Genomic DNA, 20435 nt, shown 5'->3' on the forward strand with positions numbered 1-20435 from the left:
ATTTTACCCACACAACTGATTTTCAGTTTGTGAAGAATCTAATAACATTACTATGTAGATATTTATATTTTTAGTTAATTTTTTTATTTCATAATATTATGGAGGTACAAAAGTTTTGTTTGCATGAATTGCTTTTATACAGTTTGCATCAAAGTTATGAGTGTGTCCATCACCCAGATAATGTGCATTGTACCCGTCAGTTGTGCATTTACCCATCCCATTCTTCCCCCTCACACCTGCTTGATTTCCATTGAATTTAACTACCATATGTGCATGAGTGTTGATTAATTATTTCCAATTTAGTAGTGAGTACATATGGTGTTTATTTTTCCATTCTTGTGATACTTCACTTAAAAGGGTGGTCCCCAGGTCCATCCAAGTTGTTACAAAAGGTATTAGTGCACCATTTTTTTATGGCTGAGTAATAGTCCATGGTTTATATATGTCACATTTTATTAATCCATTCATGTATTAATGGGCACTTGGGTAGTTTCCACATCTTTGTGATTGTGAGTTGTGCTGCTATAAACATTCAAGTGCAAGTGACTTTTTTATAAAATGTCTTTCTTTCCATTGGGTAAATACCCAGTAGTAGGAGGGCTGGATCAAATTGAAGGTTTACTTTTAGTTCTTTGAGGTATCTCAATACCACTTTTCATACAGGTTGTACTACTTTTCAGTCTCACCAACAGTGTAAGAGTATTCCTTTCTCTCCACATCCATGCCACCATCTGTTGTTTTGGGACTTTTTGATAAAAGTCATTCTCACTGGAGTTATGTGATATCTCATCATGGTTTTCATATGCATTTCCCTAATGATTAGAGACATTGAGCATTTTTAATGTTTATTGGCCATTAGTATACCTTCTTGTGAAAAGCTTCTGTTCATATCTTTTGCCCACTTTTTAATGTGGTTGTTTGATATTTTCTTGCTGATTTGCTTGAGTTCTTTGTAGATTCTGGTTATTACCACTTTAACAGATGTACAGCATGCAAATATTTTCTCCTATCCTCTGGGTTGTCTATTCGCTTTAATGATAGTTTCCTTGGTAGTGCAGAAGCTTTGTAATTTGATCAGGTCCCATTTTTTATTTTTGTTGTTGCTCTGATTGCCTTTGGGGTCTTCTTCATAAATTCTTTCCCTAGGCTAATATCTATGAGTTTTTCCAACCCCCTCTTCTAGAATTCCTATAGTTTCATGCTTAAGTTAAAGTCTGTTATCTATTGTGAGTTGATTTTTGTGAGAGGTGAGAGATACAGATTATTTTTCTATCTTGTACATGCGGCTATCCAATTTTCCCAGCACCATTTATTGAATAGGGATTCTTTTCCCCAGAGTATCTTTTTGTCTATTTTGTCAAAGATCTGATGGCTATATGAGGATGCTGTTACATCTGGGTTCTCAGTCCTGTTCTATTGGTCTATGTCTCTGTTCTTGTGCTGATGCCATGATGTTTTAGTTACTATAGCCTTGTAGTATAGCTCAAAGTCCAGTAAAGTGATGCCTCCTGATTTGTTCTTTTTGCTTAAGGTTGCCTTGGCTATTTGGGGTCTTCTCTGGCTCCATACAAAGCATGGAATTATTTTTTCTAGATATACAAAAACTGACATTGGTATTTTAATGGGGATTGCACTGAATCTGTAGATTACTTTGGGTAATATAGACATTTTAATAATGTTGATTCTGCCAATCCATGAGCATAATATGTTTTTCCATTTTTTTTTACATCCTGTGCAATTTCCTTCCTCAGTGTTTCACAGTTCTCCCTGTTGAGGTCTTTCACCTCCTTGGTTAAATATATTCCTAGGCATTTTATTTTCTTTGTCGCTATTGTGAAAGTTATTGAGTCATTGATTTGATCCTCAGCTTGACTTTTTGTTGGTGTACAGGAATGCTGCTGATTTGTGTACTTTGATTTTGTAATCTGAGACTTTGCTGAATTTATTTATCAATTCCAGGAGTCTCTTGGCAGAATCTTTGGTGTTTTCTAGATACAAGATCATATCATCAGCAAAGAGTGATAATTTGACCTCTTCTGCCCCAATTTGGATACCCTTGATTTCCTTCTCTTGTCTGATTGTTCTGGAGAGGACTTCCAGCACCATGTTGAACAGAAGGGGTGACAGTGGGCAACCTTGCCTCGTTCCAGTTCTATGCGGGAATGCTTTCAGTTTTTCCCCATTCAGTATGATGTTGGCTGTGGGTTTATTGTGTGTGGCTTTTATAATACTGGGGTATGTTCTGTCTGTGCCTACTTTGTTAAGAGTTCTTATCATACAAGGGCACTGAATTTGTCAAATGGTTTTTTGCACCTATGTTATTAACTAAGGCTGTTGTACTAAATGGAGATTTGGAATTCTTCAAGATCAAGCAAAATTCAATTCTAAAATTTGAGATTACTAGGCAACTTTAACTTAGCCGAAACATATAAGAGCCAACATGGTAAGAATTGCTCTTCCCTGTGTAATTAGAAGGTCTTTCATGGAATCTGTAAAAAGTGCTAAAGATGATCTTCAACTCTAGGGCTTGATTTGAAAAAGGAGTAAAGATATAAAGGTATTTGACATGCACATGGAAATGCACCTCCACAGGTTGTTCTGTTGATTTGTTTTGAAGAACATCTCAACCTTCAGATAATGGAGAGTGAGTATATTTTTCAAGATAATAAATCAAAAGTTTAAATTGTATTGGCTAACAGAGCCTAACTAGAATAAATGTCTGATTAATTTAATAGTTCATTTAGATAAGACAAGTGTAGTCAATAGCTGTTGTACATTTTATTTTACTTATTTCTTAGAGGAAATCATGCCATTGAGATCAAGGCCTTTTTGAGGACAGAGACTAATAAAAAGCTGTTTTTTGTTTTTGTTTTTTTACTTTTTACTTTGGAATGACTTTACTTTTTTTAGAAGAGTTGCAAAAACAGTGGTACAATAACATTCCTCACCTAACTTCCTATAAAGTTAACATCTTACATTACCATGGGCATTTATCTGCTAGTTTTGTTTTGATGGGCACATGTTAGTTTAGATTTTAGGGCTGCTAAAGTAATCATCCATTCTTTCATTCAATGATTATTTATTCAATGCTTTAATAGTCTCATTCATTAGATAAAAATAGAGAATAGCCCAAAGAGGTAGTGCAGGTACTGCTCTAGATCTTGGGGATTGTGCAGTAAAAATACAAGCAAAATCCTTGCAGACATGAAAGTGGAAGACAGACAACAGATAAAATAAATAAATTTTATTGCATAATAGACTGTGCTGAGTAGTATTGACAACATTAAAGTAGGGAAGGGAGATGGATAGTGCCAGGGAGAAGAGGTGCAATTTTAAAGAATATGGTCAGGGAAGACCTCAGTGATGTTAAATTTGAGCAAAGATATGAAAGGGTTTCACATATGAGCTTTGAAAATATTTTGAGGAGTGCATTCACAGAATAAGGAAGCAAGAATGAACAGTTGAGGCAAGATATTGGGTAGAAAACTCAAGCAACAAGGAGGAGCCCTACTATTTATGCCTTCTGCCAGAACACTTTTCCTGCAGATCTACACTTGGCTAAGGTTTTATCTTCCTCCCAAAATCTATGCTCAAATCTCACCTTCTCAATGAGACTTGTTCTAACCACCCAATCTAATATTGCAGCCTGTCTGTTCCTCTCACCCCCATTAACAACTTGGCATTCTGGATCCCTCTTACCCTGATCTACTTTTACTTTTCTTCACAGAATTTCTAATAGAATATATAATTTATGCTCTAAATCATATTTATTGTCTTTTTGTGTTTCTTTCTTGCTTGAATGCAAGATTTTGAAGGTAGGAATCACTCTTGCTTTGTTCAGTGATAGATTCCAAACCTCTAAAAAGAGTTCCTATAATATGAAACTATTTTATTAATAAATCAGTCAAAAATGGGGAGTAAATGAATATTTATTGAAGAAATAAATAAACGAATGAAAAGATTCAAGCAAGGAATGGCATAATAACTGAGATGTATTGTGTAGAAGAGCCTGTAGGAAGGCAAATGTGGAAGCAGATAGACAAGCCACAAATGGAGGGAGGAGATACCGGTGGCTTGGGCCATGGTGGTACCTGCAGAACTATTAATAGAGTGGTCAGCATCTGGATATATTTTTGCTGATAGACTGGATACAATTTATAAGAGAAAGAGAAAAGTTAAATATCATGCCAAGAATTTTGCTTGAAACAGCTAGAAAGATAGTATTTAATTTTACTGTGATGGGCAGTAGAACAAATTTAAGAAGATGGAAGCAGAAATTCCATACTAAATTTCATCTCACCAAGAGCTTGAGTATAGACAGAGAAGTCCAAGGATTGAGCCCTGGACACTCCCATGTCTGCAGATGAGGAGATTAAGGAGGGACCAAAGGAGATCAAGGAGAACCAATGAGGTAAGAGGAAAATTAGTAAGACATGAAGCCGTGGAAACTAACAGTGGGATCATCAATTTTGTCAATTGTTACTGATAGGTCAAGTAATATGAGTTATTTAATGAGTATTTAATATTAATACAATAATATGTAGGTTACTGGTGAGCTTAGAAAAGAATGTAACCACCATATCCACCCCAACCCCCAACATGACCCCACTCAAACCCTTGCCCACACCATCCAACTTCTCTTTTTCTGGAATGCAATTGCCACTGACATTAGCCTCACAAACATTTCTTCCTCTCCACTATAAAATGTAATTCTATTTATCATCTTAAAATTTCATACATTTGAGCTCTGGCCAGTGAATTTCCAGATTATGGCTGCAAGTTGCTCACTTCTGATTTGAAACAACACAATTACACAGGGCATATGAGTTAGAAAGTTTTGTTTCTTGGCCTATTTCTGCAATACCTTAGCTGTATAACATTGATCAGGGCCTTTCTGGGTTTTAGTGTCTTCTTACACAAAGTAAGTAAAATGGGTTAAATTATTGAGAATCTACCACTCCTCGTAAGACTTAAAGGAGATCCCCTGGACATCAAGTGCCCTGTGGCTCAAGTACTGATGTGAAAATTGATTGTGCAGAAAGGGGCAGAGAATCTAGAAAAAGCACATGAAACTGCATCAGATATATTTTGCCTTCAGTTAGCCATGGGCGCAAGTCCCCATTTACTTGGGCTGCCTCAGGAAGTTTACAACTCAATATCAGCATCAGAGTTTAATTTCAAAATGAGAGCTCACAAATTTTATGATAGTGCATATTGTCACTACTAAAATCTCATTAAGATCTGCAGTTACCTAATTGAAGTATAGAATGATATGCAATCTTAATAAAATGACAATGACACTCAAATGTCATTTAAAGCAATAACAAGTTTTAAAGAGTCTAAATTTTATGCTACTATGTACAACGGGCTACTCATTTCATCAGTAAATGTTTATTATCTCAATAAAATCAACTTAAATTATTTGGGGGAAATAGAACTGTATCATAACATAGGTAACATGATCATTTTACCCCTTTATATTACCTTGCTATAAATGGTTATATCAATTAAATTAATATTTTATGTTTATGCGTAGTTCAATTTTGTTGAAAACATTGATTTAAAATTAATTAAATATCCTCCCAAATTTTTATTAACTTTAGACCTATTAAAAGGGGACATTTCTGGGCATTTAATGTAAGAGAGCAGAGAAGTGACACAAAAAGTTTTAAATCCCATTAAGGATTAACCTAATAATCCACTATATATTTTATGGTTTTCCTCTGACTTTTGTGATCTCATTCTAACATTAAATGAATGACCTGAAATGTGCATACATCTGAAAAAAAAATGAATTGCTCATTCAAGTGTATAGCCCATAGTGTAACATTTTTATCCATAGAGATTTCAAATATTTGTTTATTGATCCCTGGCAATATATCATCCAATCCTCAGGTCACAAAATTCTTGGCATTTCACTAATTTCTCCTGTTCAAACACAGTTTAACTGAGAGCATGAGGAACTAGCAGTGACTTAGGAGCCGATAAGGAAAAGCCTACCATTGTAAATAGCAATAGTTTTGGTGACCTAGTACTTGTAAGCCATAATGATAGTAACTGTATTTTGATTTGTTAAATATATAAATGAAAATAAAATAGGTATACAATATATTATTTACAGTTTTTTTGGAAAAGTTCATGTATTTTAACTTAACATATATTATTGATATTATCTTGACTGTGAATTAAGTCTTTATTACATACTACTTGACAGAAACATCATTAAAGTCTTCATGAAAATGACTTCTCTTTCCTTAAAATCATGGCAATGATGTATGAATATCCTATGCTGCACTGCACCATAGCCTATTATAGAATGTCCACTGCTCAAAGAGACAGCAGGAAATAAAATTCCTTTCCTATGACAATCAAACTGTATAAACATCAACAAGTCACCAACCTTTCAACTTCTTATTTATTTCACCTATAAAATAATAATTAATTTATCAAATAAATGTTAAGTTTGTGATGTCTACACATCAGCTACTATTCTAGACTGTAAAACAGTTCGAAAGTGAGAGTTATAAACAGGACAGATGAGGTATCTACTCACATAAAATCTCATTTTTATGGTAGGTAAAAGATCATAAGAATACCTAAGAAAATATCAGCTATTAGTAAGTCCTGTCGAGGGAAAAAATCTTTAGATGTAGTTATAATTAAAGGCTTATTTGAAGGCATCTGAATGAAGAGAAGGCATGATGATTTATGATAAATTCACCAAGTGGATACACTTGCCACAGTCCTGAATTGAAAAGAATTTGTTATGTTTGATTAACAGAAAAATGGACATTCGGAAGTGAAAGGCAGTAAAAAAATAAAGTAAAAATGGTTGTAGGAAGCAGAGCATGTGGGGCATTGAAGAAAAGTGAAGAGAGTTTCAACTATATTCCATAACAGTAAAATGTGATTGGAAGTATTTTTAATTAATAGACCTTAGAGCAGTTTTATATTTACAGAAAAATTGAGCAGAAAGTATAGAGAGTTCCCCAAAATAATTCATCACGACCAAGTGGGCTTCATCCCAGAGATGCAGGGATGGTTCAACATATGCAAATCTGTAAACGTAATTCACCACATAAATAGAAGTAAAAACAGAGACTATATGATCCCCTCAATCAACACAGAAAAGGCATTCAACAAAATTCAGCACTCTTTTATGATAAGAACTCTTAACAAAATAGGCATAGACGGCACTTGCCTAACAATGTTAAAAGCCATATATGGCAAACCCATAGCCAACATCATACCGAACATGGAAAAATTGAAAGCATTTCTGCTTAGAACTAGAACCAGACAGTTTCCCTCTATAATCACTTCTATTCAACATAGTGCTGGAAGTCCTAGCCAGAGCAATCAAAAACGAGAAGGAAAACAAGGGGCTCAAAATGGGGGCAGAAGAGATCAAACTATTACTCTTTGCTGATGATATGATCTTACATCTAGAAAACCCCAAAGGTTCTGCCAAGAGACAACTGGAATTGATAAATAAATTCAGCAAAGTCTCAGGTTACAAAATCAATATGCACAAATCAGTAGCATTCCTATCTGCCAACAGCAGTCAAACTGAGAACCAAATCAAAGACTCGATACCCTTCACAATAGCAAGAAAATAAAATACCTAGGAATATATTTAACTAGGAAATGAAAGAACTCTACAGAGAGAACTATGAAACACTGAGGAAGGATGTAAATAGATGGAAAACCATACTATGCTCATGGATCAGTAGAATCAACATTGTTAAAAAGTCTATGGTACCCAAAGTGATCTACAGATTCAACGCAATCACTATTAAAATACCAACATCATTTTTCACAGATATAGAAAAAATAATTCTGTGCTTTGTATGGAACCAGAGAAGACCCTGTTTAGACAAAGCAATCTTTTTTTTTTTTTTTTTTTTTTTTTGAGACAGAGTCTCGCTTTGTTGCCCAGGCTAGAATGAGTGCCGTGGCGTCAGCCTAGCTCACAGCAACCTCAGACTCCTCAGCTTAAGTGATCCTACTGCCTCAGCCTCCCGAGTAGCTGGGACTACAGCCATGCACCAGTATGCCCGGCTAATTTTTTCTATATAGATTTTTAGTTGGCCATATAATTTCTTTCTCTTTTTTTAGTAGAGACGGGGTCTTGCTCTTGCTCAGGCTGGTCTCGAACTCCTGACCTTGAGCAATCCACCCGCCTTGGCCTCCCAGAGTGCTAGGATTACAGGCGTGAGCCACCGCGCCCGGCCGAGACAAAGCCATCTTAAGCAAAAAGAACACATTGGGAGTTATCAATTTACCAGACTTCAAGCTATACTACAGGACTATAGTAACCAAAACAGCATGGTACTGGCATAAGAACAGACATAGACCAATGGAATAGGACTGAGAACCCAGATATAAAATCATCTTTATATAGCCATCTGATCTTTGACAAAATAGACATATTTATACACTGGGGAAAAGAATCCCTATTCAATAAATGATGCTGGGGAAAATTGGATAGCCACATGTACAAGACTGAAAAATAATCTGCACCTGTCACATCTCACAAAAATCAACTCATGATGGAGATAACAGACTTAAACCTAAGTCATGAAACCATATTAATTCTAGAAGAAAATGTTGGAAAAACTCTTATATAGATTGACCTAGGGAAAGAATTTTTATGAAGAAGACTCCGAAGACAATCACAGCAACAGCAAAAATAAATAAATGGGACCTGATCAAATTACAAAACTTCTGCACAGCCAAGGAAACTATCATTAGGGAAAATAGACAACCTACAGAATGGGAGAAAATATTTGCATGCTATATATCCAAGAAATTGCTAATAACTAGAACTCAGGAAAATCAGCCAAAAAATCAAACAACCCCATTAAAAAGTGGGCTAAGGACATGAACAGAAACTTTTCAAAAGAAGACAGACTTATGGCCAGGAAACATATAAAAAAATGCTCAACACCTCTAATCAACGGGGAAATGCAAATCAAAACCACAATGAGATATCACTTAACTCCAGTAAGAACTGCTTTTATCAAAAAGTCCCAAAACAACAAATTTTGGTGTGGATATGGAGAGATAGGAACACTCATACCCTGTTGGTGGGACTGCACACTAGTACAACCTTTAAGGAAAGTAGTATGGAGATACCTCAAAGAGCTAAAAGTAGACCTTCCATTTGATCCAGCAATTCAACTACTGGGTATCTACCGAAAGGAAAAAAAGGCATTTTGTTAAAAAGACATCTGTACTTGAATGTTTATAGCAGCACAATTCACAATTTCAAAGATGTGGAAACAACCCAAGTGCCTGTCAATACATGAGTGGATTAATAAAATGTGGTATATGTATACCATGGAGTTCTACTCAGCCATAAGAAAAAAACAGTGAGCTACTTATTGTATTATCCTGGATGGAGCTGGAGCCCATTCGTCTAAGTGAAGTATAACATGAATGGAAAAACAAACACCACATGTACTCACCATTAAATTGATACTAATCCATTAACACTGATGTGCACATATGGGAAATTTTGTCATTTGCAGAAACATGGATGGAACTGGAGGACATTTCTTAAGTGAAATAAACCAGGCACAGAAAGACAAATACTGAATTTTGATACTCATATATGGGACCTAAAAATAATTGATCTCATGGAGGTAGTGAATAGAATGGTGGCTACTAGAGGTTGGTAAGAGTGGTGGGAAGGGATAATGAAGAGGTGTTGGTTAATGGGTAATACTGTTAAATAGAAGGAAAAAGTTCTAGTGTTCAATAGTGCTATAGGGCAACTATAGTTAACAATAATTTATTATCTTTCAAAATAGCTAGAAGTTTTCAAATGTTCCCAACATAAAGCAATGATAAATATTTCAGGTGAATCATGTCTCAATTACCCTGGTTTGATCATTATATGTTATATGCTTGTATCAAAATATAACATGTACTCCATGAATATGTACAATGATTATGTATCAATAAAAATTATAAAAAAACTTAAAGGTCATATTTATTTCTATTTCTATTTTATTTTTGTTTTAAACAATTGATTATATAATTTTAAAATTTTATTTTATTTTAAATTTTATATACTTTTAATTACTATGAAGTTAGTCTACCAACATATCGTGACCTAATATTGTTAAGAGCCATGAAAAAAGACCTTGAGAAGGTGTGTTCTTAAGATATTAGCATGTTAAAGAGCCTAACCTTCTTTTCAGAATGACTGTGGCAAGAATGATGGGTAATATTTTGCCTTTGACAGTACAATTAATAACTTCTTACTATGTAGATTAAAATATATTGGTTTCTTGTTAAACTTTAATTAAATTGTTTATCACAATTTTTCAAATTAAAAACATGTATCTTTATGTAGAGTTTTGTCCCTGTTTTGATTAGTTGATTTTTAAGAGGATTAAAGAATAAAAAAGCCAATAAGTTTTAATAGTAAGTTCTTCACAAACTAAAACTTGGGAAGAAATTTGTCATACTAATGATAATAATCTTATACAAAATGTAGTCCACTTATGTAATTAGGTTAAATCACAAAGGAGAAAATAACAGTTGCTGCAACTGTAAAATGAAATGTCCATTCTCCAGGGAGGAATGGTCTAATGATTACAACAAGGTTTCTAAAAATATTGCTTTTAATTTTTCTTTCATTTTGGATACATTAAAGCCATAATATTTAGAAGCTTCTGAGTCAAATCCACTCTGCTACTATCCACCTAGGTGACAATAGGGCTTAGTACATAAAGTTAGGAGACTAAGGCTATCCGGAGCATGGTAGGGCTTCCCCATATTCTTCTCCTTAAATTTTTTATATGCTTCCAGATCTCTTTTTGGCAATACTTGTCATAAAGCAACCAGAAGATATGTGGTTGCCATATTGTACAGATATGAAATTTACTAAGTTCTGCCAACATATTTTACTTGCTATAATAACTGTGATCTCTTAGTAGGTTTATAAATAATAGCATGTCTGTGTAGGTAACTGTGTAATATTTCAACCCAAAAAGCCTAGGAAGGAAATGCAGACTTCGTGAAAGTAGTGTTTTCATGAAACAAAAGTTATTAAAACTTTAGACTTGGTTATTTATGTATTTATTTATGGTTATTTATTTATTTATTGGTAGTTGTGGAAGGGAGAAATAAAAGTCCACCACAAAGATACCCTCAGAAAGTTCATATTCTGAGTTTTAAGTTTTGGAAGAAATTTAAAAGGTGTATAGTCTCAACTATTAATATGATGCTTGAATCCCCTCTAAAATGCCAATTCTGTGGTTCTCAAATATGGCTCCAATTAGAAACATTCCAGGAATCTAAAACAAATTTCTAATGTTCCTATCCAGAGCCATTCAATGAAAATATCTTGGGATATGGCCTATTTATCAATAGATTCTAAAAAGTTCCCCTTGTGAGAATAATGTGCCACAAGAGTTGAGAAACACTGGCCTTGCTTATACCTGTGACATATTCCTGCACCCATTCTCTCATATTATATGAACATGGCTAATTAAGGCTAACTAAAGAACTTTTAAATCTCTGAGGATTTACAAAAGTTTGCCTGGACCCCTGGGATGGTAGTGTGAGAAGCTCAGTAAACCCTCTCCCCAGCAAAACAACCATTTATCTGGTGAAAACTATAACATATACACCCACACTTACACACACACGTGCACATACATATATCCAATTTTAAGTCTCTGAAAATTGTCTCATGTGCATACAACAATCGAAGAAACCTTTGTTCAAGAAAATCTACTGAATCGGGACAAGAGCAGCAAATCTGTTCCATCTGCGCTCATATGCCCTCACACCCCACACCCACCTGGTGTTCCTGGCTCCATGTTACTGATGTTCAACTCCTAGCTGCTGCAGGCTTTTTTCCCATATTTTAGGCATTACAACACCCAAATTCTATTTTATATACGTGATATGTAAATATATAAGTATAAAGTATAAGTATAAATATTTCAAGCCTATCTTATCTTCCTGAGGAAACTCCTCCCTAAAGCCTAGTGCCTAACTATTCCAGTTCTGAACTTGAAAATGAATGAAGACCACAGAGATGGAAGGAGGTTTGCAAGGACACGTCACTCAAAATTCTACTAATCTATGTAATGAAGGGCAAGAAGGGAGAGATGCTTTGGGAACTGTTTAAGAAAGTGTGGTAACAAGAGAAAACGAAATTATCAGTGTTTAACACTGGTAAGAAATCCCAACAATGTCTTTGAAAGATGTGACTAAAGATTGAATTTCCTTTTAAATTAACCTCTGTGGCTCTTGTACTATAGTTCTCTGAAAGTGATGCTAGTTTGAAACTGAATCACTGATAGCTAGGATGTGGCTTACACTGGATGACAGATACACAAAACAGGTCTTTGTGAATATGTGGGGACAATACTGGCACGATAATATTAAACTTATTTTACTTACTTCTTATTCCCTTTTAAAATACCACACATTCATTACTGTGGAGGCAGGAGAGCATCTGCTTTTAAAGTCAAATAGAATTCAGTTAATATCTAAAGTGACCTTGGGCTTATTATATAACTCATTTTTCTCGTCTTAAAATGGGCTAATAAGAGAATTAACTCTCAGGGATTCTGTGAGTTTTAAATAAATTAATTCATATGAAAGGTTTACCAAATTCTTGAAACACAATGAAATAAAGTGATAATAGCTAGTTAGCTGTTGATTGCATTTTTATGAACAAAAATAAGGGGCCAGAGATCAGACTGACACAGTAGGAGGGGCAGAGAGGGGTCAGTGAAGGAAAACTTCCTGAACAAACACACCAAAAAATGCTTAAAGATGTCAGAAAAATGTAAGTTTAGAATAGATAAATGACAGGTTGAGTGAATTCACAGAAGCGTTTTACAGTTCTGTCTAAATACTGAGTTTTAATGTCTGTGATGTTAACAGTATTTAACTACTTTCCTTGTTTATCTCTTCCGCATTCCAGTTATTTCCCATTTAAATATTTTACATTCTCTGGAAATACTAATGTGCTTCACAATGTAATGATTGACTAATATAAAGTATTATTTATAATGTATAATGAGAATAAATATCTAAATAAGAGGTCAGAATATTTTTTATTTTTGCTGTGTTGCCAACTAATTATATTAATCTTCCTTAAAACATTATTTTAGTATATTTAATATAAATGATTTATTACAAAATTATGTAACAATTTAAAATATATGATCTAGTCACAGTTGTTATGTTTGGTGTTTTGTATGACTCTTTAAAGCTAAATGATTAAATGTGGCTCATGTATTTTTAGATGACTATTTATAGCTTAGTACATATGAATTTACTTCTTTGGTTCAGATGAACTGATTATTCATCTAATAAAAATAAAATGAACAAGAATTATATGTTTAGTAATAAGGCTGGAAAAATATTTGGGCTAATCCTTTTTTTGAAAACAACTAAAAATGCTGAATGACATATATTTTCAAAGCTTTTTAAAGCATAAAAACATAGACAAGATGGCAAGAAATAATTGTGTCAATATCTAAGGTAAACCAGAAGTCTAGAGAAATTAGGAGGGGATTGAAGTCCCTTAATTTGAGCACATTTTCAGAACCTAGAAATCACTAGCTTTGGTGTCCAGACTAAAAGAGACAAACCAAAAGGGCTGGAGAATGCAAAAGGCAGCACACACAAGTTAATGGTGATCTGGAAGTAAACATGCCATACAGCACAGCCAACCAAGTGACTGCAAGAAATGTTGCCTATGCTGCTAAGAAAATCAGGGAGGAAAAACAAATATGAAATTGTTACTCCAGGTCACCCCTCTCAAGGATTTGCCACCCAAATTACCATTGCCTGGGCAGCCCAAAACATCTGAGCCACAAATTTTATCCAAAATTTGCCAGGCAGGTGTTCCATTGCTCTGCATGGAAGGGATACATTTTTACTGTACACCTAAATGAATTTCCACACATATTGTTATATGGGAAGCTACAAGTTTAAAATAAAAATAAATGTTATTAACAAAGCATCATGGGTGAGAACAAGCCAAACAATATCTGATAAATAGATAAGCAAAATTTTAGATGCTTTAGAAACATATTATTGTATAACCTAAAATAACTATATTCATTAATTAATATTTAAAGGAATTGTATGTTTTGAATATTTATAGAAAATTAGAAACACTAAAATGATCATATTTTAAAAATAACTGAATAAAACTTCTAAAATTGGAAAAATCAAAAATATTAAATTAAAATTTAAAGCTTCTATTTAATGATGTAAAGATCAGAATATTCTGAAGAGGGAATTAAGGAACTGGAGAATTGGTCAAATAAATTATCCAGAATGCAGCACAGAAGAACAAAGATATGAGAACTATTTGAGAAGTAAAGAATATGAAGGAAAGAGTTTGAAGGTCTGACATATACCTAATAAGAATTCTGGAAAAGTGGGAAGAATAGAACAGAGCTTGTGAAAAGACACCTAATCACATATTCATGAAACCCAGTGAATCTCAGGCAAGAATAGGAAGAATTCTATGCCTAGAAGCATATAGTGAAACTGCAAAAATATAAGCTACAAATCTAAGTCTCTAAAAGTATCCAGAGAAGAAAAAAGACAAAATTACCTTCAAAGAAGTGACAGTCTGAATGTCAAATTGGAAGGTAGAAGCCAGAAACCCAGGGAAATATACCGAGACCATAGCATGATGCATCACAACTAGATGAAGAATCAGGCATAAACAAAAAAATAGTAATTTGCTAACTGTCATAGATTGAATTGTGTCCCCCACGATAGACATGTTAACATCCTAATTAAAGGTATTATAGATACAATCCTCTAAGATGAGGCTATACTCAAAATATATAGGAATATTAAAATATATTGAGTATAAAAACATAATATTAATATAATTATATTTATAAATAGATAAAACATTAAAATGTTCATTTTAATAATATAAATTAGTAATTTAGTACTATTAACATAGTAATTAAAAAATTAACTCTATATGGAACTGCTTAACCAGTCATATAAATTACAGAGTAAATCATTTATCACATCTTCTGATATATTCCAATTCATTTGTTGAATTTTAGAAATTTTGGTGCAATCTTTTGTTTAATGTGGCTGTTACTAACTAAATTATGCCTCTTCATGAGCCCCATTAAACTGATATTTGTCAAATCATTTGTGGTCTCCTTAGTAGGAATTTCTCTTAACATCATTAGTGAACTAACGATAATTCCATTGAATAATAAGAGATGTAACAAATACATCAATATTTCCGTAATTTACTAAGTTGCTGTATTAATTTCCCAGGTTATCACAAATAATGCCACAAACAGGGTGGTGTAAAACAACATAAATTTATTATCTCAGAGTTCTGGAGGCTAGAAGTTCAAAAGAAATGCTCTCTCTGAAACCTGTAGAGGAATTCTTCCTTGCTTCTTTCTAGATGCTAGTAGTTGATGGGAAATCTTTGCTGTTTCTTGGCTTTCAGCTGTGTTAACTCCAATCTCTGCTTTTGTGATCACATGGCCTCTTCATTATGTCTCTGTATCTACACGTAGCCATATTCTTATAAGGACATCAGTCATATTGGTATCTTCTATACTTCATTTTTGTTCAAGAAATAAATGGGTCATTATTATGTGGCTACATGGGTTGACTTCAAATATAAATGTTTATAAATTATGGTAATTTGTACTTTTCACAGCAGTCCTTTTCAAATTATGATTCCAGGGAATATTATTTTCAAATAACCACAATATTACTCAGCATTTTATTTAATTAATTAATGGGTAATATTGTGCAGCCAAGTAAGTATGAAACATTCTTATTCTCTATTCTTGCTTGGATAGACTGCTAACTTGCTTATTAAAGCCTCAGAAAAGTCCGCAAGCAAAGAGTATTACTTGGCTTAACTCAAAAGTTGCTAAATTCATGTGATCATGGAAGTCTTTTTGACTTTGCAAACTCTTTGTGGCTTTAAATAACCAGTCTAGGAAAAACAGCTCTACCGTACTACTTTTCATTGTCTATATTCCAGAAAATAACTTTTCAAAAACAGCTATTTTTCTTTTACCTCTTAAATTTCTTTTCTTTGTCTCTACAATTCTTTAACCTTAAATTATTTTTTATCAATCACTGTTATTTGTCACACACTTTTTGTGTGAAAAATATCTATACTTTTGAAAATATCTATACTTATGAAAAATATCTATACTTTTTAAGATTCTATAGAATAAAATAGAGTTATTTTTAATTTTTGTGTTTAAAAAAGTATGCATTATTTCATTTTTCTCTACACAGTTTCAGATGTATTTTTAAAATGGATGTATTTTGATGAAGCAAATGGTAATTTATAAGCTTGGGTATAGTTATTTACAAATAATATTATTTAGGTAAAAATAAGTGGTAAGATTATATGTTAAATGGAAAACCTAGAAATATCTGTAATATTGCGTTTGAACAATAAAACTTAAGTGGGTAGTAAACTAGTCCGTATGTACTGATTTTTTCTCATTAACTTCAAAATGATGGATTCTTTTCTTTTCAGCTATATGTGGTACTGTTGAAGCATGTTAGACAGGTTAAAGTTATCATCTTTTCATACTTCTAACCTGAGAAATTTTAATATCAATCCCTGAACTCAGTGAGCCACAGTGGACTCCCTGCTCCCTCTTTCTTATAACTCTTTAATGGACAGTGGAGGCTAGAAGCTGACGAAAAGCAGCTAATCTGGGACCAGCTCCAAATTCCTGCCACCTCCCTTAGTCCTGTCTTTTCTCAGAGTTTGGCCTTCTCTCTCAGGAGCCGTTTTCCTTTCAAAACCAGTTTCCTTTCCTCTTAATCCATTAGTTTTCCCTGTTCAGAGACCTACTCACACTATTCTCAGATGGATATCTAGTTCGCTGTACCAGTCTGTGCTTACCAGGACTTATTTTCTTACTTCTCAAGTCTTTTCTGTTTCCCTTTACTCCTTCCTGTGTCCTTGCTACAGCTTTTTTTCTTTCTTTCCACTTTTCTGGAACCCGAGTTGCAAGGTGCATGTCCAGCATGCCATAACAATAAAATTCTGTATTCATCCTTGAGTTAGCCCTCTAAGGCAAGAGTAAGAATTTACTTTGTATCACCTATGACATGAAGTTTTCTACGTATCATTAGGTTCACAATGTTTAGACAGTAGTAATGATGGTGAAGAAAACTGAGCAAGGATTGAAGAATTTTAATCACTTCCCATTTCTGTGATACTGTTTTGAAAAGGTATTCTGGAACACATTTAATGTTTAATTTTAAAAAATTCCCTTTGGAAAACTTTTCAAAAAGTCACCCGTTTATTATGGTAATATGGCTATAACTTTGAAATCCCATTCAACTATGGGAATCTGACCTCAGAAGCAATTGGACTCTTGAGAAAAAAATTCAAGTTACCTACCACACAGGGAGAAACACTGTGTTAACTGGGAGTACTCATAATTGTTATAAAATAGATTAAGCAAATGCCAAAACAAACTACAAAGCACAAGAGACATACCTCAGCACTTCCTTGAGATGACTGGCTTCAACCAGTCCTAACTACTTTTACTGTACCTAGGAATATATTTAACTAAGGAGGTAAAGGACCTCTATAGGGAGAACTACGAAACACTGAGGAAGGAAATCGCAGAACATGTAAATAGGTGGAAAACCATTCCATGCTCGTGGATTGGAAGAATCAACATTGTTAAAATGACTATACTGCCCAAAGTTATCTACAGATTCAATGCAATCCCTATTAAATTACCAACATCATTTTTCACAGATATAGAAAGAATAATTCTACGCTTTGTGTGGAACCAGAGAAGACCCCATTTAGTAAAAGAAATTTTAAGCAACAAAAACAAAATGGGAGGTATTAATTTACCAGACTTCAAACTATACTACAAAGCTGTGATTATTAAAACTGCTTGGTTTTGGCACAAGTGCAAGGACACAGACCAATGGAACAGAACAGAAAATCCAAATATAAAACCATCCTCATATAGCCATCTAATCTTTGAAAAAATAGACAAAAACATACTCTGGGGAAAAGAACAAAAGTCATTCTATAACAAAGACACCTGTACCCAAATGTTTATAGCAGCACAATTCACAATTGCAAAGATGTGGAAACAACCCAAATGCCCATCAATCCACTAATGGATTAGTAAACTGTGGTATATGTATACCATGGAGTATTACTCAGCTATAAGAAATAACGATGATACAACATCTCCTTGGTTCTCCTGGAGAGAATTGGAACCCATTATATTAAGTGAAGTATCCAAAGAATGGAAAAACAAGCATCACATGTACTCACTAGGTAATTGGTTTCCCTGATCATCACCTAAATGCACATCGGGGAAGGATACCAATTGGATATCAGACTGAGATGGGGGTGGGGGGGATGGGTGTATGCCTACATGATGAGTGCTTTGTGCACCGTCTAGGGAATGGTCATGTTTGAAGGTGCTGACTCAGGGAGGTGGGGGTGGGGGGAGGGGATGGAGGTATGACTACATGGTGAGTGCCAGGCGCACTGTCTGGAGAATAGACACGCTTGAGGCTCTGACTCAGGGGGATGGGCGGGACATGGTCAATGTATATAACCTGAACTTATGTACCCCCAAGATGAGCTGAAATAAAATAAATAAATAAAATAAAATAAAATCTCCAACTAATTGAAAATTACAAAATCATTAACATAACATGGGCTATATGAAGACACATCATAATTGTACTGCACATGCTTAATCTGTTTTATATGTGAACATGTGATGATGCAATAGATCTCTGTGTCACTCACTGGAAAGGGACTTAAGGGGACACAATGGGTAGGCTGCACAGATCTTACTCTCTGGAGAATCCCTGTGGTACCCAGGAGTGAGCACCCTGTATAAGTAGCCTCTAATACACTCATCTAACTAGCCAAGCTAGGCTTCTCTGAGTCATTCTTTGGTCTCTTGAATCCATCTCAGTTTGGAGGGCAGTTTTTTTATGCAGTCCTGGGTTGTTCCTGAAACTTAAAAGCAAGATGTGATTCAGTCCTTAAGTTTTTTAATTTTGTGTCTGGTAGAGTTTGCTTATATCAGGCATGTATACTGGCTTTATTATTCCTACATGTGTATTTATTTTCTTTCACTTACCTTTTTGCAGTTATCAGAAGGATGTGGACTATATACCTGGATTCAGAAAGTTTATTTCACTGAATATCTAGCAAACATTGGGGGATTAGAATAGTGATTTTCAACTTTGGCTGCACTATGGACGTTTTAAAATATGATGCCCAGGATATATCCCAGACCAATGATAGCAGAATCACTGGGGGCAGGACTAAGAATCAGCATTTTTAAGGCTTTCCAATGGATTAGAATGAATTTAAGATCACTTCAGAATATAATGTTTCTAGAACACAGCTGAAATAAATTTATTAAATGGCATAAAATTAGGGTAGGGCAATCAAGAAACAGTACTTTGTTTTTCTCTTGCCCTCAAACAGTTTCTGGCATATCTCTCTTTCCTGTCAGTGAAGGACAGGTAGTTGCCCTAGAACCTTCCCATCACTTTCAATTACATCCTCTTTTGGTTAATGATGGTCAAAGTACAACTATTAATTTTTATTTATTTTTATTCTAGTTAACTACTATACAGATTACCTCATTAAAAATAGTTTTTAAAAGAATTCTTTAGGTGTTCTCTTTTCAACACATCCACACAAACATCTATTTTTTTTTGAAAAGAGAGTTCCTAAGTTAAAATTACTTCTTTAGGTTGTAGAGTTTTTAAAAATTAGAAATGCAATGCATATATAATTTGTTAAGATACAAGTGAAAGGTTACTCCTATGAGAATATTTCATACTGGCCACTGGCCACTTACTTGCTTGTAACAATGTAATGTATAAGTTTTCACTAAAATATTACATATCTTATTTTCACTATGTGCTTTTATTGTTAATAATAATTGTTTTATTATTAAGTAAAGACACTGATAGTTTTTAAAGAGTGTCACTCTGCCTCATTCATACATTTAGATGCCAAAGTTGCAATGCTTCTTGTTTCAGGAGATAGCCACAAACTGTTCTTTTTGAAATATAAATGCTGGATGTTATTTCTCCCTTGCAGTCCCCTCCCAACTCTCCCTTATTTCATTGGCCCCATGTCCTAACTAACTCAACCTTTAGTTCTCAACTTAAATGTTACTCTTAAAGTAGTGTTTCCTGATCCTCCAAATTACAGTTGAAAACCCTGATATATGTTTCAATGTGTAAGTGTTAGAACACCTTCTTCGTATTACTCATCAAAAAGATAACTTTTTATTAAGTTGTTACGCTATATCACCACAGAGATCTCTTCTACTTTGTTTGTTGCTGAATCTTTAATATTTAGTGCAGTGCCTAAAGTATTGGACACATAATGAATATTTTGCTGAGTTAAT

Source organism: Lemur catta, chromosome 1 (genome assembly GCF_020740605.2).
Source record: "Lemur catta isolate mLemCat1 chromosome 1, mLemCat1.pri, whole genome shotgun sequence".
Taxonomy (NCBI): Eukaryota; Metazoa; Chordata; class Mammalia; order Primates; family Lemuridae; genus Lemur; species Lemur catta.